At 40.7% G+C, this 24,764-nt stretch overlaps 1 pseudogene; it reads right to left on the bottom strand.

The window, feature by feature from the left end:
- Positions 1 to 252: 252 nt before the first annotated feature.
- On the bottom strand, positions 253 to 12,576 carry LOC137503703 (uncharacterized; annotated as a pseudogene).
- Between the last annotated feature and the right edge of the window lie 12,188 nt (positions 12,577 to 24,764).

The raw sequence follows: 24,764 nt of genomic DNA, 5'->3' as shown, positions 1-24,764 counted from the left end.
GGTTTTAAAGATATTTGTGGTTGAAATTAAACATAATTGAATCATAATTGAAACTTAACTAAAAAACACAAAGAACTCAAGATAATATATATAAAAATCGTCATGTAAGCATAACCGAGTGGTTGAAATTAAAAATTATTATTACATTTTAACTTATACTTAACACTTGTTACAAATAATATTCAAGTAAAATAATCTGAAGCAGTTTTGAAATCTGCCTGCTTTTATACCCCACATGAGATGCTATCCCTTTTAGATTTTGGACATTTGCCAAGGCACAGACAGCTCCAACACTTGATAGGAAGTACTTACTAAGAATGTTCCTAACAGTGTTTGCTGACAGACCTCCTCGTGTGTTCTCTTGTGGCACATCCTCCAGACCTGTGATTGTAGTGTTATCGTCAACCAGATATCCATCCCTTTCTCGTACAAAGTTATGCAGTATAATACAAGCATTGTCAATATCTACAGCAAAATCAGGATGTGCATTAAGAGCTAAGTGAAATACTCGCCACTTATTGGTGAAAATGCCAAAAGCGCACTCTACATAACGCCTAGCTCTACACACTCTTTTCTCCAGTGTGAGATGAGTTCCACCAAAAGGTCTCAATAGATGTTTGTGTAGACCAAACGCTTCGTCTCCTACAAAGAAATAGGGTACCTTCGAGCTCTTTGTACCTGAGAGACATTCCTCTTCTGGAAATGGTTGGGAAATGTTTCAATTGATTTCCGCAGACCGGATTTCTTAAATATAGAAGAGTGGCAGTCCTTGCCATAGCTCCCAACGTCGACAAATACAAATCTGTATTTTGAGTCTGCGACCGCCATTAGCACCTCGGAGTAATAATCCTTGTAGTTAAGATACAGAGACCCACTGGACACGTAATGTGTATATGTTTACCTTCAACTGCTCCTAAGCAATGGGGGAAGTTGGCAACGGCTTCAAAATAACACGCTATAGATTCCCAAAGCTCTTTTGTAGGCTTAGGGATACATTCCGATCTCATAACTGACCATATCACTTTGCATACATCTCGAACTATCTTCCTAGGAGTAGAAACTCCAATACGATAGGTATAGTGTAGGCTGGTGAATGTACACCCACTCGCCAAGTATCTGAAACCAAATAACCATTTAGTTGTAACTGACCAATGAAAATATGTATATTAAAACAAAAAATATGAGTTCCCCAACGTTTATAATAATATTATCATTTTGTTTTAGGCAAAGAAATAATAATAATAATAATAAGGGGAAATCTTCGCGACGCATATGCGAAATCTAGGAGGAAAATCCAAGATAGCAAGAAAAGTGGAGCAGGAGCGAAGAAACCAACAAAATACGTTTTCAATGACCAATTACACTTTATGGAAAAATTGTACGACTCAAGGGAAACTGTGGACAGTTTAAATGGACCTGAACCAGAAGGTAGGGAAAATGAGAATTTGTTCGGCCTGCAGAAGAAAGGGAGTTAGGTGAGCACATGACTACAAACGCAGCAGAGGAAACACTTACAACTATATCACGATCACGGAAGCATAGGAACTTAGATGAGGTTGATTTGAAAATGATGAAAGCCGTTGAACCCCCCAAATCAAACAGTAAGATGTCCTTTTTTGAGAGTATGCTCCCTCACGTGGAAAAATTTGGAGAGAGTGACATGCTTCATTTTCAAATGGGAGTGCTGCAGGTTATTGCCAATATCAATGATTGAAAAAATGGCATCTCAGCCTTCCCTAATTTTCTCACAGCCTAATCTCGCGATATTTGATCACAATAAGTCAGTACCTCAGCCTCAGAGAAACCCTATTTTTCTTCCATCAGACTATTTCAATGCCTCAGACAAACCCAAATGTTTTCCCTCACGCTACTTCAGTGCTTCAGACAAACCCTAATGTTTTCCACCAGGTTACATCAGTGCGCCAGACAAATCCTGAAATTGTTCAACCTTCTTATACAATGCCTCAGCCTAACACTAACAATTGCCATCAGACTACATACTTCACTGCCATCCCCTACACAGCAGTTGACAACAAACCCTAGCACTTCATAATTGCAAACTTCATTTTTACTCATCCTGGGAAAAGTGATAGAAAACGGCCCCTTTTATTAGCATAACAACTCAAGAGACAGGCAGTTCTCCAGCACGTGACAGTTACTCAAATTCCACCTGCCTACAATCTCCGCAATCGTCCACATATGATGACATGGACTTTGCTAATGTATAGATAACGTGCCGTAATTACTGCTCAGTGCTCGTGTCGCAAGTAAAGAATTTAAGTAATATTTATTTCACTTTTTATCTCTGTTGTCATTTCAATGTTAGTAGTAGTGAAGTGCGTTTGCAACATATTTAGCTACCAATTTAGCGGTTATTCCATTCCTGCTAATACGATTTTCTATTTTAAAAATTAAATTAAATTCATGTTGTAACCGAAATATTAATTAGTATTAAACTTTGAAAAAGTATTGTTTTTAAGTTTATTGTTTTACTAACCTTAATGTCACAGCTAACATTTTAACAGGCTGGATGCAGTATCTCATCTTCGTATTTTGACGTTGAAGAACATCCTTGAGTCTCGTGTGTAGTTCATCACATGAAGGAATGGACATACGAAACTAGTTGAAGATTTTATTTTCATCATTTCGCATATCATCAAACAACGTGTAGAATAATCCAACTTGCTCTCTTCTTTGCTTGATAGGATGAACTCAATGAAGGTGACCACGTCTTTTCTTTTTACGGCGATAGTACAACCACACTGCGGCAAAATTTTCCCGATCCCTTGTGAACCAGTGTTTACTCCCAGGTATCAAGAAGAGAACTGACGAACGTCGCCGCAAAAAATCGGCCTGTGTGAAAAGTCTCGATGTGGCGATAAATATCGGCTGACTTTTTATCGGCCGTCCAAAACCGGTGTGTGTGTGTGTGTGTGTGTGTGTGTGTGTGTGTGTGTGTGTGTGTGTGTGCGCAAGCGGCCTAGGAGTTACCCTTTGTCCGACTTTCGCCCGTACCTCTGCCTTCCAGAAGAGTTTCTACTGGAGTTTAGTATAGCTATGGAACTTGCTGACAGCAAAATTTCAGATTTATGTAAAGAAAAATGTAATTTACTGGAACTGCTGCATGTGTCTGTGAGTGAGTGGGTGAATGAGTGACAGATTGGTAGTGTGAAATGAAGCATGTGAGGAATGAGTGAATGGCAGACTGACGTAGCGAAAGGAAGTATGTGAGCACAGGAATGTGTGAATGACAGACTGGTAGAGTGAAGGAGGTATGTGGCACAGGATTTATAGGATGAATGGGGGATTAGTTAACTGTCGATAGAGAGAATGAACGAGGAGTAAGAAATTAATTATACATGTATATCTTGCACAGTGTTTTTAAGTTATAAACAAATACACTGACTGACAGAGCAAATGCAACACCAAGGAGGAGTGGTTCGAAAGGGATGAAAGTTGGGGAAAAAACAGAGACGGCACGGACGAATAATTGATGTTTATTTCAAACCGATATGCAGGTTACACAATGCGTACGGCATCGACTCATTAGGATGTAGGACCACCGCGAGCGGCGATGCACGCAGAAACACGTCGAGGTACAGAGTCAATAAGAGTGCGGATGATGTCCTGAGGGATGGTTCTCCATTCTCTGTCAACCATTTGCCACAGTTGGTCGTCCGTACGAGGCTGGGGCAGAGTTTGCAAACGGCGTCCAATGAGATCCCACACGTGTTCGATTGGTGAGAGATCCGGAGAGTACGCTGGCCACGGAAGCATCTGTACACCTCGTAGAGCCTGTTGGGAGATGCGAGCAGTGTGTGGGCGGGCATTATCCTGCTGAAACAGAGCATTGGGCAGCCCCTGAAGATACGGGAGTGCCACCGGCCGCAGCACATGCTGCGCGTAGCGATGGGCATTTAACGTGCCTTGAATACGCACTAGAGGTGACGTGGAATCATACGCAATAGCGCCCCAAACCATGATGCCGCGTTATCTAGCGGTAGGGCGCTCCACAGTTACGGCTGGATTTGACCTTTCTCCACGCCGACGCCACACGCGTCTGCGGTGACTATCACTGACAGAACAGAAGCGTGACTCATCGGAGAACACGACGTTCCGCCATTCCCTCATCCAAGTCGCTCTAGCCCGGCACCATGCCAGGCGTGCACGTCTATGCTGTGGAGTCAATGGTAGTCTTCTGAGCGGACGCCGGGAGTGCAGGCCTCCTTCAACCAATCGACGGGAAATTGTTCTGGTCGATATTGGAACAGCCAGGGTGTCTTGCACATGCTGAAGAATGGCGGTTGACGTGGCGTGCGGGGCTGCCACCGCTTGGCGGTGGATGCGCCGATCCTCGCGTGCTGACGTCACTCGGGCTGCGCCTGGACCCCTCGCACGTGCCACATGTCCCTGCGCCAACCATCTTCGCCACAGGCGCTGCACCGTGGACACATCCCTATGGGTATCGGCTGCGATTTGACGAAGCGACCAACCTGCCCTTCTCAGCCCGATCACCATACCCCTCGTAAAGTCGTCTGTCTGCTGGAAATGCCTCCGTTGACGGCGGCCTGGCATTCTTAGCTATACACGTGTCCTGTGGCACACGACAACACGTTCTACAATGACTGTCGGCTGAGAAATCACGGTACGAAGTGGGCCATTCGCCAACGCCGTGTCCCATTTATCGTTCGCTACGTGCGCAGCACAGCGGCGCATTTCACATCATGAGCATACCTCAGTGACGTCAGTCTACCCTGCAATTGGCATAAAGTTCTGACCACTCCTTCTTGGTGTTGCATTTGCTCTGTCAGTCAGTGTATAAAATAAATATTCAAGAATTGAAAAGAGAAATAACGGCGTGGCCTACCTGTCCTGTGAGACGTTCTAGTGGTTGGTCACTGGTCGTTGAAGTTGGCGTACTACCTTTCCTGCCGAGTGGTCCTGTAGGGAGGTAATTAGTAGGTGCGTACTTGGTCCCGGAACTCCCGAAATGAGAAGATTAAGTAAAAGCTACTGTTCTTTATTAATGAGGACGACGACAACTACTATATACAAGATATATACAAGTTCTCACTATGTTGGTCTGACGGGAGCTTGCTCACTAGCCTACTACTCTGCACTAAGATCGAACTCTGCCTTGCGGCACTTTACGTACAACTGCTTCTAGTTCACTGTCAAGAGAGCTCGAGTGACTGATCGAGAGAACCTCCCTGTCATTTTGGTTTCGGGTTTTATCTACCCTCAGTCAAGCAAAGGTCAGTCCCTTCCCACTACCTTAGGGGCTGGACTATGAGCGTTACCTAGCTATTCGCCCTGCTGAGTGGCGCCCTCTGGGTACTAATATCTCCATCTCTTACTCTGGACTTTCGTTTCTCTCTCTAGACCGGAAAATAACTGCACTGGAAATGCTAGCTTTGATCCCTTTGTTGGTCGAGCCGAGTGTTCTTGTACGGTCTGCTTAGACACTGGTTTGTCAATAACAAACATCTGCTCTCGTCAACATGTTGTTATTGTAGGCGCGTGAGGCAAGATCTCTGCCTGACTAAGACTTTTCTTTATTCTGATTTACTGGAACATTTCTCCTTCATTCCAACTATAAAAATATAATAGAATTAACATACTATTATAATGCCATTACAAGATGTCCCTTATTACTAACTCATACTCATATACTGGCTTCTTCGATACCATGGGGTTGAGTCCCGACTGTCGTTTATCGGACCGTCCACGGGTTCGTCCCCTGGGGAGGTCGGTATACACGACATCTCCCCCTTAGGGAAGAAATGGATGCAACCCTACATTGCGTCAATTTCTGTCCTGTACTGTTTACACCCTGGTGTCGTCTGTGCGCCAGGATCTGCGACTCTGTGGTGAAGGGGAAGGTTGTTCTCTAATCTGGTCAACACTTGTATTTATTTCTGCTGCTTCTATGGATCTCACAGGCCTACCAGTGCGTCCCTCAGTAGGCCTGGAGTGTAATTCCATGATTTCCTCAGACATCTCCGAGGTCCCCGGATCCACCTGGGATGTTCGAATATTGTTAAATCTTCATCTGATGTCTTAACCTTGCCTCAATTCGTAATGACTGTTTTATGCAAATATTTGGGCAATCAGCCATCTCTTCGCTGGAAACTCTAGTTTTGGATAACAACCAATTACAACAATATCATCCTAAAGTTAAACTTATGATACTAATGACAATCCAAACAATGTATGTATACACATTAATGTGTTGATATATCAACTGTGCAAGCATTTCTTCTTCCTTTTGTTTCACCATTTCTTCCACTTCATCATTCTCATGGGTAGCCCATTTTAAATCGTCAATGTGATTCGAAAGGTTATTCAACAACAACTTATTCATTTACGGTAATTGTTCTAAATTGATTTCACTGCCTATCCGTTCACAACAGTCATAATCAAGTCTTACTTCCGGTATGAAATCCTTATTCTGTGTAGTGTTTACTTCACCTACACCTTGTATTTTGCTATGCGGGCTATATATTGTACAGCCTGTACTTAACACAAGAATACCAGTGCTTGCTAACCTCATATCACTGGTGGTATCCTCACACATACACGTTATTTGGTTTCTACTGGGGATACACACATATATTTATTCACTCTACTGGGTATCCACACGAGCTGTTGAACGGCGAGTACTCTTTCATCACAATTATTTGGAATCTGATTAACTCCATTGAGTAGTTTTATCGCACAATTGTTTTGGGCGTATAACGTATTAATGGGGAATTTAACTAGACACAATTTCCATCTGGGCGTTACTATTTTGCATTGCTTTACCTGCTCTTTATCCAATTGAACATACCTTTGTTTTTCCTTGTCTATAAGGATATAATCCTTGGTCTCCTGAATATAAACAAAATGGTGTGGGTTGCCTTTCATATAGGTGGGAATGGAATCATGTGATACAACGTATAAGTCACTCTATCTGTAAGGGGTGTCCGTATAACATACACTAAATAATTCTTATTTGTGAACACTTCCTCCGTGGCTACTTTGTAGATCAAGTAACCGTAAGCTTATCTTAAATCAAATGGCAAGGGTCATCCTTTAGAGAAACCTCCCTGAGCTTTCTTATAACCCTTAATAATGTCATCTGGTGAAGTTATCTGCACTTGATTGACTCCTACCTGTGCATTAATTATACATCACTTTATCGTATGGCAAGTATAAAAAAGAAAAAGAAAATTTACACTATATACAAGGACAAAAATGTTGGTAGCGTTCACATTTACAAATCAGTGTCTTGCTGCTGTAGCCATGGTAGCCATTCTAAGAAGTGGGTTATAGCACTGATGACATCTTGGGCTGGTCCACCATACTTCCTCAGAGGGCACTCCTCAATAATATGCTGCACTGACTGGAAAGGGGCTCCGCAATCACAGGCAGGGGTTTCTCGAAGTCCCCACTTATGTAGCATGGCATTATATCTGACGAGGCCTGTTCTTAAACGGTTGAGTTTAGACAAGACCGACTACAAAATATCAGACCTTAATGTTTCTATCGATTGGGAGGAAAATGGCGACTTCGTGGGCGAGCGTTTGAGACATGTGGTTGGTTCATATCTGTGTTTACATTCTGCTAAAGAGTGTTATATTGATCGAGTTATTGAAGTATGAAGTATATGTTTGGTAAAATAGTAATCTATAACGGTTTATTAGTATGGTGTTTTGTTAGAAGTTTATATGATGGTATTTTTAATGTATAATAATGTTTATGATTGCCGTGCTGTAACATAACAAAAATGGGTCGTTCCTGCTGCGTTCGTGGTTGTAGATCTAATTATACCGTTGCTGAAGCTTTTAAATTCCCTGAAGATAGATCTCTACAGGAGAAATGGATAAGAAATATTCACCGGGAAAATTTGGAAGTCAAAGACCAAACTATTGTAGGCTATGAGTGTAACCAAAATTTGTGGTTAGGGAAGATCTCTTTTCAACCGATAATGGTGAGCCTATTCGTTTTTGTTTTCTCATTCAGTCGGAGCAATTTCATGTAAGTTGAGGATAAGTATTAGTTTCTATGTAGAATATAAGTGTGTGAGTGTATTTATATGGGTCAGTGGTCACTAGGATCTGTAATTATACGCAGTCATGTGAGAATATGTTTGTTTTGATCGTGTTGAGAACCGGATTTAAATTAAAAGAGAAGTGAATTAGGAACATACATTGTGAAGTAGTGTGCATATGTCATTTGAGAGTAAGTCTGAGATTAGGGAAGACTACTTTTTTTCTAACTTTAATTGGTGGACCTATTCGTATTCCTCGAAAAAGTTAATTTCGTTAGATGATAATTGATATGGTGATGTTCCTTCAGTGTCTATGCGCTTCAAAGTGTCGTGTGATTTAGATGCAATTGTATTTTGAAAGAAACTGTGCTTACCTGCGGGAACATTTGGCTAGATCTTGGTGAATAACAAAACTTATAGTGTGACAGATGGAGCAATCTGTACACTGTTACACAAAAGAAATAGTGACTTGCAGGGATGATTGTGGTGGTGATTATTGTTTTAAGAGGAAGTACAACTAGGCAACCATCCTCTATACAATATTAATCAGAGAGAAAGAATGGAAGGCGTCCGAAACTTCGAAAAATGAAGGTATCGGCCGAAGGAAGACAAGGGCCCCGAAAGGGCATGAAAATGAAAGACTCCCTAGGCCTCCATACGTAATACCGTCGGGGTCTGAAAAGAACAAGGGTTGACCAAGGGAGATCGGATAGGATAGATGAAAGTGAGGAGCCTGGCACAAGTAAGTGGAAGCAATGCCAGGACTCAGCTGAGGGTCCCGTGGTCGCTAACCCACGCTCCAAAGTTCAGAGCCCCTGGGACCCCTTTTAGTCGCCTCTTACGACAGGCAGGGGACACCGTGGGTGTTATTCTACCACACCCACCCACAGGGGGGACTTGCAAGGATTAGCTTCGTTTGTAACTCAGGGGTTTTATTGTACCAATACCTTCCGATTCATGCTATGGATATCTGTTATCAAGCAGTCTACACCAAATTGAAGCTCGTCCATGTATGTTAAAGACATCATTGTTTAGAGTCAATAGAGTTGTTTTACTCATGTCCTTAAATGGGGAAAATCCTATTATATCTTTAGTGTTTGAACGCTTCATTGCAAAGTTTTCCATCATGTTTGGAAATGCTACTATATCATACGTAAACATATGATTTAAGAGTTTCCAGTAAGGAAGGCTAAACATCACCGGGTCTGTTCATTGGGCTGGCATAATCATTTCGGGTGTACTTCATTTTCATCGAGTGCTGAACATTAGAAATTGTCGACCACTTCGAAACTAAGGCAACACGTTATGTTTCATGTAGTTCTTATGTATCGCGATTGACATGTCTAAAGCATTTGATAGGGTGGATCATGGGAGACTACTGGCAAAAATGAGTGCAATTGGACTAGACAAAAGAGTGACTGAATGGGTTGCTATATTTCTAGAAAATAGATCTCAGAGAGTTAGAGTAGATGAAGCTTTGTCTGGCCCTGTAATCGTTGAGAGGGGAGTTCCTCAGGGCAGTGTTATCGGACTTTTATGTTTTCTTATATATATAAATGATATGAGTAAAGAAGTGGAATCGGAGGTAAGGCTTTTTGCGGATGATGTTATTCTCTATAGAGTGATAAATAAGTTACAAGATTGTGAGCAACTGCAACGTGACCTCGAAACGATTGTGAGATGGACAGCGGGCAATGGTATGTTGATAAACGGGGCTAAAAGTCAGGTTGTGAGTTTCACAAATAGGAAAAGTCCTCTCAGTTTTAATTACTGCGTTGATGGGGTGAAAGTTCCTTTTGGGGATCATTGTAAGTATCTAGGTGTTAATATAAGGAAAGATCTTCACTGGGGTAATCACATAAATGGGATTGTAAATAAAGGGTACCGATCTCTGCACATGGTTATGAGGGTGTTTAGGGGTTGTAGTAAGGATGTAAAGGAGAGTGCATATAAGTCTCTGGTAAGACCCCAACTAGAGTATGGTTCCAGTGTATGAGACCCTCACCAGGATTACGTGATTCAAGAATTGGAAAAAATCCAAAGAAAAGCAGCTCGATTTGTTCTGGGTGATTTCCGACAAAAGAGTAGTGTTACAAAAATGTTGCAATGTTTGGGTTGGGAAGAATTGAGAGAAAGAAGAAGAGCTTCTCGACTAAGTGGTATGTTCCGAGCTGTCAGCGGAGAGATGGCGTGGAATGACATTAGTAGACGAATTGGTTTGAATGGCGTCTATAAAAGTAGGAAAGATCACAATATGAAGATAAAGTTGGAATTCAAGAGGACAAATTGGGGCAAATATTCATTTATAGGAAGGGGAGTTAGGGATTGGAATAACTTACCAAGGGAGATGTTCAATAAATTTCCAATTTCTTTGAAATCATTTCGGAAAAGGCTAGGAAAGCAACAGATAGGGAATCTGCCACCTGGGCGACTGCCCTAAATGCAGATCAGTATTGATTGATATTGATTGAATTGAATTATGAGAGTGAATAAATTGAGGAATTTCGCACCTTAAATTATTTTTAAACATTCAAAATGATGTTATAAATATTATTTTAAAAGTTTTATAATGTATTTCCATCTATCCAGCAAAGTGTAACCTAAGAGAAAACGTTATTTGACTAAGTGAAATTTCGAAATAATCAGCTTGTTGTTCTCTTTTGCTGTGGGGCTGTCCATCTAGTCTAGCAGAATATGTGTGATTCTAGTTGATTACATGTGATGAGTAGTTGTTCGCGAAGCGTTTTCATAGGTGTAGCAGTGATTTTCCCTATGATGTTACATTTATCATGTTAAATTACCACCGTTTGCAAAATATGTACGTGATCTTTTCGTAACTTCTGGCGGATTGAACCAGATATTGTGTAGCTCTTTCAGTGGTATCAACACAAGTAATTTAATGTCACGCCGGGCTGAGTGGCTCAGACGGTTGAAACTCTGGCCTTCTGATCCCAAGTTGGCGGGTTTGATCCCGGCTCAGTCCGGTAGTATTTGAAGGTGCTCAAATACGCCAGCCTCGTGTCAGTAAATTTACTGGCAGGTAAAACAACTCCTGCGGCACTAAATTCCGACATCTTCGAAAATCCTGAGTTGGTTTATCGTCGAAATGAAGTTTTTGCGTGCTACCCTAACCTTCATCAGACGGCAGCTACTGCGCCCACGATGTCCACCATCTTGGTTTTGATATTACGGTCTGATATATTGTAGTCGGTCTCGGTTTAGACCATTGGTGTCTCTTCAGGTGAAATCCAGTTGTAGGGTCTTGGATGCCTTGGTGTTTCACACATGCAGAGCTCCAGCTTTGACGCCATTTTTCCTGGATATTGAAGCCAGTTATGTCATTCCATATTGGGTTCCTTGATTTAAGACGAGAAGGAGGTAGGTCAGTAAGGACCTCATGGATTGTGAGATTCTGTGGATGATCAGGATGGTGTAACTTTTTGCACTCGCGTATAGTTGCTTCCTGTCGTCTCAGTTCCGGAGGTGGTATGTTACTGATAGTATGTAGCCACGGGATTATGGTGGATTTTAGTGTGCCTGTTATGGTTCTCATATATTCGTTCAAATGGACGTCGATCTTCCTAGTATGTGCGCTACGTTGCCACACCGGGGCACAATATTCAGCCACTGGATAAACCATGGTGAGGGCAGTAGTGCGTAGTGTGGATGCATCAGCTCCCCACGTAGTACCAGCTAGTTTCTTCATGATGTTGTTTCTTGACTTAAGTTTCTGACTTGTATTTTCCATGTGTTTTTTTTATGTTAAAGAACGGTCTAAGGTGATGCCAAGGTACTTAGGCTTGAAATTATGTTTAAATCTTTGTTGGCAGAACACAACGTTGAGCTTTCGGTGAGCTATTTGGTTACACAGATGGGATGAGCATACTTCTGTCTTAGCGGGATTTGGGCGAAGTATCCACTTCGTGTAGTATTCATTCAAGGTCTCCAAGTCATTGGAGAGAATGCTTTCCCCCTCTTCTAATGTGACAGCTTGGACAGCGATGGCTAAGTCGTCAGCATAGCAGAATTTCTAGCTGATGGTGTCAGGCATGTCACTGGTGTACAAGTTGAAAAGTAGTGGGGCTAATACAGACCCTTGAGGTAGTCCATTATTTACTTAAAAGACTTGCTCGTCTTTTTTCCTATGGTGACCTTGAAGTAACAATTTGTCAGCATGTTCTTCAGAAGGGCTGTAAGTTTTCGGCAGCGTGTATGCTTTTCAATTTTGAATAGCAGTCCGTCCAGCCATACTGTATCATATGCCGCTGTCAGGTCAACAAAAGAGACAGATGTCTTTAGCTTCTTCTGGAATCCTGCCTCAATATATGATGTTAATGCTACTATAATACTTGTTTACACCAGCTTCGTTTGGTTCTGAAACCCGCCTGGTATGTTGGTGTTATGTCATTTATTATTTCCTGGATTCGGTTGAGGATAAGGCGTTCCAACAATTTGTAGCAGACACTCAGTAGTGCAATAGGACGGTAATTTGAGGGGTCATCTGCTAGTTTTCCTGGTTTGAGGATAGCCATGATGTGAGCCATCTTGAACTCCGGGGAATGATTCCAGTCTCTAATACGTCACTGAAGAAGTTCTTGAGCCATATTTTCCCATGCTTCCCAAGATATCTTACGAATTCAGGGAAAATGACATCTGAAACTGCAGCATTCCTCATTTTTAGCTTTCTCAATTTCTTCTTGGCTGAATGGATTAGCAAGAGTAGACTCATTTTGGAGGCTGTTATCCAATTTCTTCATCTCTCTCTCAATGTGTTTCTTCATAGCGGGGTCTATTGGAATTTTGTCAGCTCTTGATTTGATATTCAGCGCCATTTCATTTGGTAGTATTCCTGGCTCCTTTTTGCGTATGTTTGAAGCAGCGCCAAGTTTCCTAAGGAGGGTCCATGCTTTTCTGCTGGAGTGAGTAAAGCTCAGCTGAGAAGTTAGATCTCTCCATTTCTTTTTTCTTCCTTTACTCAGATCTTCTAATATCCCTTTTCCCATTTCAGGATCTCCAGTTTTCTGATAACTATCATACATTTTTTCGGTAGTTTTATCCGAGCATGGAATATACTGCTTCCTGAATCCCCGGTGGATGTTTCGCTTAGCTGCACCGATGACAATGCCTACAAATCTCTTGTAATTTTCTGCCTTCGGGGAATCCATGTCAGATTACTATTTACTTCCGATCTCTACTGGTCCCAGTTTGCCTTATTGAAGTTCCATCTTGGTTTATGTATGGATCTGACAACTGGTATTTCAAGACCTACACTATATTGATAAGAGTGGGTCTGTGTTGGCTTCTTGGAAAAATGTTGAAGGACTTTTCTTGTGTGGTCTATGGGGAGTTTTCTTTCACCTTTGGAGACAATAACCATATCAGGGTTGGTGTCAGATTGCCATCTAGCAGAGCGGAATGTTTTCTCTGCTTTAGCATCAAAACTGAGATACAGGTCTTGGCTATCACACCACATAGCCAGTTTTCTCCATTTTCATCATTGCCTGGGTAGCCGCAGGATGTGTGACGGCTGTAAAGTCTCCTACGTATATGCAAGGAGTGGGCAGTGAAGGCAGTGGTGTAGTTGGCCAGTTGGAGTGAGGTGGTTTGTAAACTGATGCGATAGTCATATGACCTAGTTTAGCAGTGATTATTTCTATATCTTTCATTCCTTGGGAGTTCACTTCTGAAATGTTGCAAATATTATTTCTGGCATACATGATTGATCCATGGACAGGTGAGAAAAGGCTTGCTATAATTTTGTATCCTGCAATCTTACCCCTGCTTTCCAAATCTTCCTCTGTCAAACGAGTTTCTTGTATTGTTAGGATGTCAATTTTCAGGTTATCAGTTAGTTTACTAAGGTATTCACATTTGTCTTTTGACAGGCCTTCTGCATTTAACTGTAAAATGTGAGCGCTGGTTCCAAGCTTCCTTGTCAGTTGGCTCTGATAAGTGCCTTTGGTAGATTTCATATTTGGTTTCATCTTCTGATGTAACTTTGATTGACCGTGCGAAATCCAAGATCTAGTTCGGTCACCTATTTTTGTAGACTATCAGCCGTCCTGCATAAGCAGTCCGTTGCCCAGAGTACACCATGAGGAGGTTATCTACACGTCGCAACACTGTAATGCTCATACAGTTGTATGAGAAGGCCTTCAATTTCAATCAAACGTCTATTTACTGAATTTTCTAATTCTACTTCTTTAATTGTTTCTGTAATCTGAAGCGTGCCATTGACAAGATAAGATCTAATTTCTGCAATATTCTGAGTTAATCTCTGTTCGTTTGCAGTGTTGTTCATAGATTGCAATGTAGATTTTACCATTATCATTTGTTCTTTTGCAGTTTTCATGATTGAGATTTGTTTTGGTTCTAATCCACATATTTTGACGCGTATTTCTACGCATGGAACAAACGGCGTTAATCAAGCCTGGCTTTCGCCTAGTGTTTTCAGTTTCCCCTATTGGTTTAGTAAGCCGAGTAATTAATTCCTTTGATTCCTTAATTCTTTGTAACTGTGCACTTAAATTTTTAACATCCTGCTGACACGTTAATTTAGTATTTCTTTCTAGTTGTGTACATACTAATTGAGTCCAGTGTATGTGTCTTTTGACATTCGAAAACACATCATTCAGTTGATTCAGATTCACATAGGTAACCAGTGTCCATTCAGTATGGTATAATTGTATCTCGCCCTTATTGTCGAAGTATGTCCCAGGAGTGTTTTCGTATGGTGTCACCTGGACATCCAGCACTTCTCCGGCTATTTAGTAGCGGGATGACGTCAAGGCTATCACTGCTGCTATGGTGGAGAACAAACAATACTAGCATTTGTGCCATGGTCTTCTGTCTACCTGCAAGGGGAAGGCAGGACATTCGTTACCTTTCTACCTATAGATATTTAAGCTTTCCACATCCCATTTTGCTTGTCTACAAATACAGTTTCAAACGGTTCTTATGTACCTTAACCCTTCTTCCCATTTTGTTCAGTTGTAAGGTGCAATTTACCCCTGAAACTTCTGCTATCTCGTAGGGAATTTAGAATGGCGGGCTTAGCTTCCTGGATTTTTCCCCTTCGCAATGCATCATCGCGCAAGAGAACCTTATCGCTTTCCTGAGAGTTAACCTCACGTTGCCTTTTATCTTAGTGTTTTTCTCTTACGAGGAAGAGATTTGGAGGCCAGTTTTAATGGCGATTTCATAAAGTTTCTCGATGGCATATCTGGCTTTCTCAGGCATCCCGGTAATTATCGCTAGGTTTTCAGCAAAGCAAACCACTTTATTATTATTATTATTATTATTATTATTATTATTATTATTATTATTATTATTATTATTATTATTATTGATTCCGATAAGGCCTGCTAAGAACCACGTGTCAATTTCAATTCAATTCTTCATACTTTGTTGTTTTCTCTTCCATTTCTTCCAATATTCTTTCATCCTTTCACTATGCTGTTTCTGTCCTCGGACCACTTCGCACGAGGTTTCGTGTTCAATCTTCCTTGGAATCCTTCCATACTTACTACCCTCTTTCTAAAAATATCTCTGTCCACAGTTTCTTTTTCTCTTATATTATTTCTTTCTAAATCTTTCTTTACTTCTTGAATCCAGCTAGTTGTTGCTTTTTTGTCCCAAAGGTACTTGAAAATTATTTTTGTTGATCTGGAATTATCCATTCTGTAAACATGTCGAATTCCTGGTTTCTGTAATGTTTTCTATGTTTCTGTATATTTCATAATTAGATCTTAATTTCCATACTTTTGTCGTTTTCACAAGGCCTAAGATTTTTCTCATGATTATCCTTTCTAGTACCTCAAGTTTATCAAATCTATAGTTTAGTACCAGGCATTCACTTGCATATAGGCATTCCGGTTTCACCACTGTAGTAGGCCTATAGTGCCTTGTTTTAAGATTTTTAGATAGACACATTATTATTATTATTATTATTATTATTATTATTATTATTATTATTCGTCATAGCAGTGTTCCCAGTAGCCCAGATCGAGTTACGGAACACCCGCCTCGTAACATGGCTTAAATAACGACTGCCGTCTCCACCCTTAGTTCATATATCAGCCGCGACGATAAATCTCCGGGAATTTGTGGTAGCGAGGTACAGACTGATCTTGCTGATTCCATGGTCGTAATGTAACAGCAAGGCCAACTATGCATCGCTGAGCAGTTCCGTTACTTCCTGTCTTAAACATGTCAGACACTACTCTAATTGCAACCTGTTCATCCTCATTCCACCCACAGAGTTGTGGGAGATATTTCCACAATGCACAAAGTGTATCAAGAATCAACTGCAATATTTCAGGAATGTATTCTTCATAAAAAAAAAAAAAAAGAGAGGCTATGACAACATGGACCCGGACATGTATAATTACAGAATTATCCGAACTTTTCGTTCGTTCGTAATCAACAGCAGTCGAATACATTGCAGGTTTTACATGTCCCCGAAGATAAAAATAAATAAATAAATAAATAAATAAATAAATAAACCACTGATCTGCATTTAGGGTGGGCGTCCAGGTGGCAGATTCCCTATCTGTTGTTTACCTAGTATTTGCTAATAATTGAACATTTTCCTTAAAAAAATTATTCCAATCCCTAACTCCTCTTCCTATAAACGAATATTTGCCCCAATTTTTAATCTTGAATTCCAACTTTATTTTCATATTATGATCTTTCCTACATTTAAAAACACCACTTTTAATTCCGTTCGGATTCTTGTTTGGCTGACATGGAAGATGCGGGGAATATAGTAACTGATCCCTGCTGCAACTTTGAGACTGTTTCTCGGCTATCCCAAGGCCTCGGACGACTTAAAAACACCACTCAGACTTATTCTTCTACTAATGTAATTTCACGCTATCTCTCCACTGACAGCTTGGAACATACCACTCAGTCGAGCAGCTTGTCTCCTTTCTCCTAAGTCTTCCCAGCTCAAACTTTGCAACATTTTCGTAACGCTCGCTACTCTTTTGTCGGAAATCACCCAGAACAAATCGAGCTGCTTTTCTTTGGATCTTTTTCAGGTCTCGAATCAAGTAATCCTGGTTGATTGACAGGACTGGCACGTAACAGTATTTAGAAAAATGTTTCTCAATGCTTTTATATGGAAGTGAAACAATAAATAGTGCAAAAAGAAAGAAAGACAGATATTATTTCGCTAGTGGCTTTACGTCGCACCGGCACAGATAGGTCTTATGGCAACGTTGGGATAGGAAAGGGCTAGGAGTTGGAAGGAAGCGGCTGTTGCCTTAATTAATGTACAGGCCAAGCATTTGCCTGGTGTGAAAATGGGAAACCATGGAAAACCATCATCAGGGCTGCCGACAGTGGGATTCGAACCTACTATCTCCCGGATGCAAGCTCACAGCTGCGCACCCCTAACTGCATGGCCAGAAAGAAAGAAAGAAGGAAGAAAGAAGAAATAGAAGCTTTTGAAATCGGGTTAGGTCGCAAACATGTTGCTGGCGAGGAGGGTAGATCGGATTACAAATAAAGAGATACTAAATGAAGTTGTTGAGAGGAGAATTTGAAGAAATTTGACTCGCAGGAAAGACAGTTTGACAGGGCACACCTCGAGACACCCAAAGTTTGTGCAGTTCATTTTTCTAGGAAATGTAGGGAGTAAAAGCGTTCGGAAAAGGTATGAACATCAACATGACAGAGGAGAGTATAGGTCTAAATGGGACGCAGTAGTTATATAACGATAAAGTCTCTGTTGTGGTATTGAACATGGCGAACAGATTAGAGTAACCTGTGTATGGGGTGCAGTAGTTATATCCTCCCGAGGCCTGCAGGAGTTTTGGGTCAAATTCCATAAAAGTGATTTTATTTTTCAAACTGTTCGCTTAATTTGTCCCTATCACACAGGGAACCTATATCCTTTTAGTTCACGGTAATTACCACAACGTACAGGTGCGTAACGAAAGTGGTACGAGTCCGCCTGCCAAAATAAAAATTCGGGCCCCTCAAATCAAATTATAAATTAAATTAAGTATAAAGTATAAATGTAATTTCAGCAGGTAGAAATGGTCAAGTCATATGATCAAAGGTATTAAGTTATTCGTTATGGTAAGATTATTATTAAATAACGTTTAATAGGTTTCTACCGAGCTCGATAGCTGTAGTCGCTTAAGTGCGGCCAGTATCCAGTAATCGGGAGATAGTGGGTTCGAGCCCCACTGTTGGCAGCCCTGAAGATGGTTTTCCGTGGTTTCCCATTTTCACACCAGGCAAATGCTGGGGCTGTACCTTAATTAAGGCCACGGCCGCTTCCTTCCAACTCCTAGGCCTTTCCTATCCCATCGTCGCCATAAGACTGATCTGTGTCGGTGCGACGTAAAGCAAATAGCAAAAATAAATAAATAAATAAATAAATAAATAAATAAATAAATAAATAAATAAAGGTTTCATTTGGCTGCCTCCTTGGTCTAACGGCTAAGTTGCTGACCTGCCAACTCGAACCACTTAGATGTTCGAACTTAACTTTAATTGGTTTCATTTTTCAGTAACTAGAGAACTGTACTTTGTAAACAATACCTTCATTTCGGTTATAATAATTTATTTGATTAAAACACAGACAAATTTACGAACAAGCTTAAATTTAAAAATATTCAAAAACGTTTGAAATATAAAACCGCACAACTTATAAGCCTAGTCTCTTAACTTCGCGCAAAGAGAGCTCACTCGAAACTGAGTTGACTGATTGTTATTACACCAAATTCTTATTGGCCTTATACATTTTGTGAAATGTGACAACAGTTACATATTATGCAAAATGTGTGCACATTACGATCCCAGGTGCACTACACAACAAGACGGTATCATGTTCTAACTAAAATATGTTATTTTTTTACCAATTCTCATTGCCGTAATTATTTTTCAATATTTTTGTAAGGAGCGTGTTGCGGTGTTGCGAGAGACGACGAGGGCAAGCATTGCTTACAGCTGTGCTGCGTTACACACAAATTATTTCGACTGATTCTACAAAATCGCCCCGATTATTTTCATGTAGTAAGGCCCTAATGTCACGTCCCTGACAACGTACTGACATTTCCTGAATTGATACTACAGCCATGAATATGCGCTTCTTCCGAATGTTTATATTAATCGTTTATTTATTATAAATACTTTTATTAGTGGAAATGTAAACACTGACACTGAACGATGCAATCTGTAGACGCTCCATCTTGTTTGTGCCTCTCTGACTGTGTTTTGGTGAAGTCAGGGAAGTGACAATCAAACCACTACAGTAAATACATTTCCTACTAATTGAAATACAGACACTCAGTGATTGCTTTTTGCGGACGATTTGATATATTAAACTCTGCATCCTTTCAAAACGACATTAGGTTCAGGAGGATGTAGAGTTGAAGTTAAGACTGGATAGGGAGAATAGAGAGCTGCATGAAACCAGTCTATGGACCGATGACACACACAGCAATAATTTAGCGAAGAAGCTGTTGTAAGAAAAGTTTCATTTTACGATATACAAAGAAGGTTTATCAAACCTGATGATTAAATCTCGTCCTCTGACGTCAAGATAACGACATGCCACAGGGATCGTTAAAGTCGACCTTAACAACTCTTTCGTATAGAGACCTTCACATTCCTGAAGAATTTACAAGGCAAAGGTCAAATTTATAATGGAAGTTTTCAGTCGTCACAGTAGGAATTGACGTTACGGTGTGCTATAATAATAATAATAATAATAATAATAATAATAATAATAATAATAATAATAATAATAATAATAATCCCTAGAGACATCTGCCCAGAAGGAACTTTAGCCTACCAAGCAACCACTGCGTAGCCCGAAGGCCTGCAGATTATGAAGTGAAGCGTGGTCAGTGCGACGAATCTACTGGCCCTTTTTCTTCGCTTTCTAGACTGGGGCCGCCATCCCACCATTTGACGGCTACTCAATTGTAATCAGTTAATCACTTAGGCTGCGTGCACCTCCAAGCAGCTCTAACGTCCTGGTAAATTCCTATAATTCCCTGGTCTGGCCGGGAATCGATCCCGAAGCCTGTGGGTAAGAGGCACCCTTTCTAACCTTCACCGCGGGGCTGGCTTATAATAACATAGGCTACATACACATTCAAGATATAAATCTGACCAAAATATGACTTCCGATTGAGATAGCTAAAAATAAAATTCAGGAAACTCAATCGTCAAAAATTACCAGTGTTTCGCCCAGAGTGCGGGCTCATCAGTTGGATACCGCACCTTTTCCAAGACACTGGCCGGCTAGCACGCCGGTAGCGACACCATCGACCTAGGGAGATGTTTTCATTCCCCTTCCCAAAGGGAAGTGGCGGGCCACCTAGAGGGTAACGCCCTCTCTCTGGCCAGGAGAGTTGACGGGGTTGTAAGGTTTGCTGGAGTTGGGAGATGGAAAGGGGGACTTTTGTTTTTAGAGAGAGGTGGAGATGTGGCCTCTCGGCTAAGGAAAGTGCTGTTCCGCAGTGCTTTACTGACATAGATACATACATATATACAAAGATTTATGAATATGAATATTTATAAGAGATACATGTGCGACTTTACAACCAGGTTGCATATGATGGTGTAACGAAGTGAGGGGTTGAACCCTTGAACTTACCATTCCATCGTTGGTCGGCCACGGCTGCTACAGTAGAACAATTTAGAACTCTTAAATCATGGGTCGTTGCGGGAATAAATTCGGTCACGATCTTAACCAAACGATGGGGTTCAGAAGAAAGCCTAACTACTTGAAATGAGGAGCAAAAATGTGCTTACTAACTTTTATTAAACTGAAATAGCACGATAACATAATTAATTTAATATGCATTCTTGCGAAAAAAATATAAATTATTGGGTTTGAATGTTCCAAACACAGTCACATTACATAACGTCAATTTGTTTCTTACAATGCCGAAGATTTACTTCAGAGAAGCTAATATGTCAGTGGACAGCGAAACTGAAAAACTGAAAAAGGGGAAGACCTGAAAACCGGGCACCTATTATTCCAAACAAGAACTGAGAGTTAATCCACACGATCCGTGGAAAATCTGACTTTCAACAAGTAGAACGCCCGATTTCCTCTCAATTAAGGTTATCCACCAGTCAAATACCCTTCACGGATACGGAACATCCGCCGAATGGACCCTTAATCGAACCAAACTGACTATCAGTTGCTTTGGATAGGTTGCGAAATATTATGGGAAAGCATGGTGTTCACTACAAGTTAACAGCATCATTCACTATTGAAATAAAATCCCACCATGTATTTGTCATTCATGACACCCTTAAGTGATAAGATAATCCCGATGCTAACTGTGCATCACCCCAAACAGCTGTTCGGAAGGAACCAACAACAACTCCGGGAGGATCTTACGTTAGATCGTTCTAAAGGAACAAAACTGCGAAATGCAGGAAACAATTACTAATCATGCATTTAGAAGAAATGCCAAACACTGAAGTTAATCAAAAAGTGAAAAGTCACTTGAAAATATTATTATTGAACCGATTTTCAGGTTAGAAATGGGTTTGTTATGCTTAATAAAATTACCAGTCCACGCTAAAATTTACTACAAATTTAAGGAATTCTTTCCCTTGAAAACAATGCTACCAGTACAGATCTCTCTATTTACTGTCTGTCCCAACACACTACTATAAAGTGATTACTTACTTACGTTAACTATGAATAAAAATGAAAGTACGACAAGATTGGAAATAAATATGTTACTGGCTGACGAATCGAAACCGCATTCGCAACTCAAGTCTCACACTAATACACTGAGTGTCAATATGCACACTACCAAACGAGAACGGACGTTAAAACGAGAAAACAATAAAGTCCGTAAAAATAAATTAACATCTCGAAGTCATTAACGCTTAACACGCACGAAGAATTACAGTAAAAGCATTTAATCTATGTCGAGCCGATATCCAACACTTGGACAGCCCTCACTTCTCTGATAGCAGTCCCGTTATCTCAATGGAGAGCTCCGCATTGACCCTCGTCATAAAATCATATCGTATTGTAAATGCTACCTTTCCCCAGGCCGCTTCAAGAAACAAAACAAAAGAACATCTAAACTGAGACTTGAGTGTGTACAGCTACCATCCCAGACCTATCGTCGGGCTCACTTGAAATCTGTACACCCTAACCGTAATCATTATATACATGATGCCTTCCAAATTCTGTCGTCGGGCGTGACCTAGGACGTCTCATCACCAATGACTCCAAGAATAACACGTGACGTCCTAAATCTATCGTCGGGCGTCAAAGTGGGTCGTACTACACCTCTCTCAACATATCAGGCGAACAGCAATTTCAAACAAACTCTGATATTCAACACTAGATTTGGTCAGACAAATACCACACGACGGAACCAACGTCTCCATTATCAAAGGAAAGCAAGTCGAAATACAGTAAATATCTACCTCTCGAAAAATATAGTAAGTGTCTACCTCATTATAATATGTGAACTCAAAAATAAATAGACGTGACGACCGATTCTCCACCTCGAACACAATCTCAGCCTGTGCACTGAAGTGTTAGGGAAGCAAATGAAAATTCCCAACACACGTTTACCCTTTTAGTGGATGCCTTCAAAATAATAATCATCACCACCGCATTCGAAATTCTCAGATCGCCTATCATCAATTCCAACCATCTTATCAATGACTTCTCCAGTGAACAAATTCAATATAACCCAACCGTGTGTCCAAAGTGCTCGTTAATCCTTGAGGCCGCTCATTATCTTATCAAAAATCACTGGATGTTAACTACCCAGACTTTAACATTTACTAGAGTCGTTTTCACTTGGAATCGTTCTATAAATTTACAAGGCTTCACACCATAGTCGTCTCAAATTCGGATTGATCACGGAAACAATACAGCCTGTCACTACACAGCCTGTTTCCTAAATACTTCCTCTACAAAAATACAGCTTGCTTCAACACACTTTCTCATCGCTTTATTCCAGCGGTACCACTTCTCTCTCATCTCCACGTACATATAAATCCATCGCTCTCAATCCCTTTTCCTTCACGACCCTTTTCATACTTCGATCCCCTGGTGAAAACGACAACCATTATTAAAACACCTCTTACTTTACTATTATTACGATTTTCGAACCTCAAGAGTCCAAGAGCACACATCGACCTTTCGCAACACTGGTATACACGATGTCTCAAAATTTTCTTCCCATTAATAACTGTGACTCTAACAAAATTTATTGACATTATCTAAATATGCTTACGATCCTTGTAAATATAACTGGTTAAATGCAATTTAACAGAGAAGAATTTCCTTATCCCGCGGTAAACATTATTATTATTATTATTATTATTATTATTATTATTATTATTATTATTATTATTATTATTATCGACCAACATTTATGAATGCAACTGACACCTGAGATTACGATATTCGCCACGACAAATTTACACTTATAACGTTCACAAATCCGCACTTTGAATGATATCTCATCTCAACACAAAATTTTAAGCGTCGCATTTCACCGTTCTTGACATGAATTTTACACACTGAAATTTTCACACGCAGACCAAAATTTACAACGCCTTTCGCCTGATAAATACGAATATCAACCCGACAAGCATCTGGAAAATTTGTTTAGGACAGACAGTAACTAACTAACTACAACATAATATAAATTAGACAGACCTGCACAATGGTGACATTCTCAGCATTTTGGTTACATCCTCACCAGCAAACTCGTACTTAGCCACTCATTTTCACAGATAACATTTTCATCTTCAAAATATCACTCATCCAAACACTACCCTTCACACACACGAGATTAAAATTACCATATAAATAATGCACTTTCTCTGTAACTTGCACCACGAACTTCCCTCGTCCTGCAGTCGACTACAACTGTCTGATGCTTTCTCAGAGTGGTTTCTCTCTCCGTTGTTTCAATAAGAACAGGTGTTCAACCGATAAAGGGAGCAGAACTCCTCTGCGTAGCTTTCCCCAGACCCTCTTCACTTACAAGAGTACATGAAATGATAAAATATAAAATCTGCTGTGTATATTATCCAGCCTACACCTTCTCAGTTCGTCTGCAAACGTTCACAAATCCCAATCACTTTCTCTCCTTAACCAAATATATGGACCTTAGCCACGAACATGAATTTAGATATTTGTCGGTCAATCTGGCGCGAATTGGCGCAAGCTCCCGCGGCTCCAAGTTCCAGATCGACACTGAAAAATCTACGGTGGGGGTTTCTTTTATAATTTCCGGAAGGACGCTATCCCCTCTATGAGGCTTGGTTGTGTAATCTGCCAATTTTGCTTCTAATAAGCCGATTTTGATAAGACTTGTCCCAGAACTCCGGACAGACTTGCACTTATGTTCGATGTTAATTTTATAATTTTTCCACACTCACAACACGGGGAATAAATTGTTTCTGCCCGTGCGTTTCGCGCGTTTTCTTCTGCCCATGACCTTGGCACGTGTAGCTGGTTCGCTGATCTCACGCTAACATGCACTTGGGCTTAACTGCATTTAAAGTTTTCCCTGGTGTCACTAACTTCACAGAGGGTGTATGAATAATTTTGCTTAGTTATTTCTTCATTTACTATATTATCAAAATCCCTCGTTGTGCAGAATTCCACGACTTTACAGAATTGTCGGGCACTCGAGTCCCACCGAGGTGTCCCGGCAATTCACGAGCTCGCCGTGAGGAAGAACCTTTCCACGCGACATCAGGCTCT

This window comes from Anabrus simplex, chromosome 1, assembly GCF_040414725.1.
Source record: "Anabrus simplex isolate iqAnaSimp1 chromosome 1, ASM4041472v1, whole genome shotgun sequence".
In the NCBI taxonomy this organism is placed as follows: Eukaryota; Metazoa; Arthropoda; class Insecta; order Orthoptera; family Tettigoniidae; genus Anabrus; species Anabrus simplex.
The sequence above is the reverse complement of the archived record's forward strand: the minus strand, read 5'-3'. Positions and strand labels throughout refer to the sequence as shown.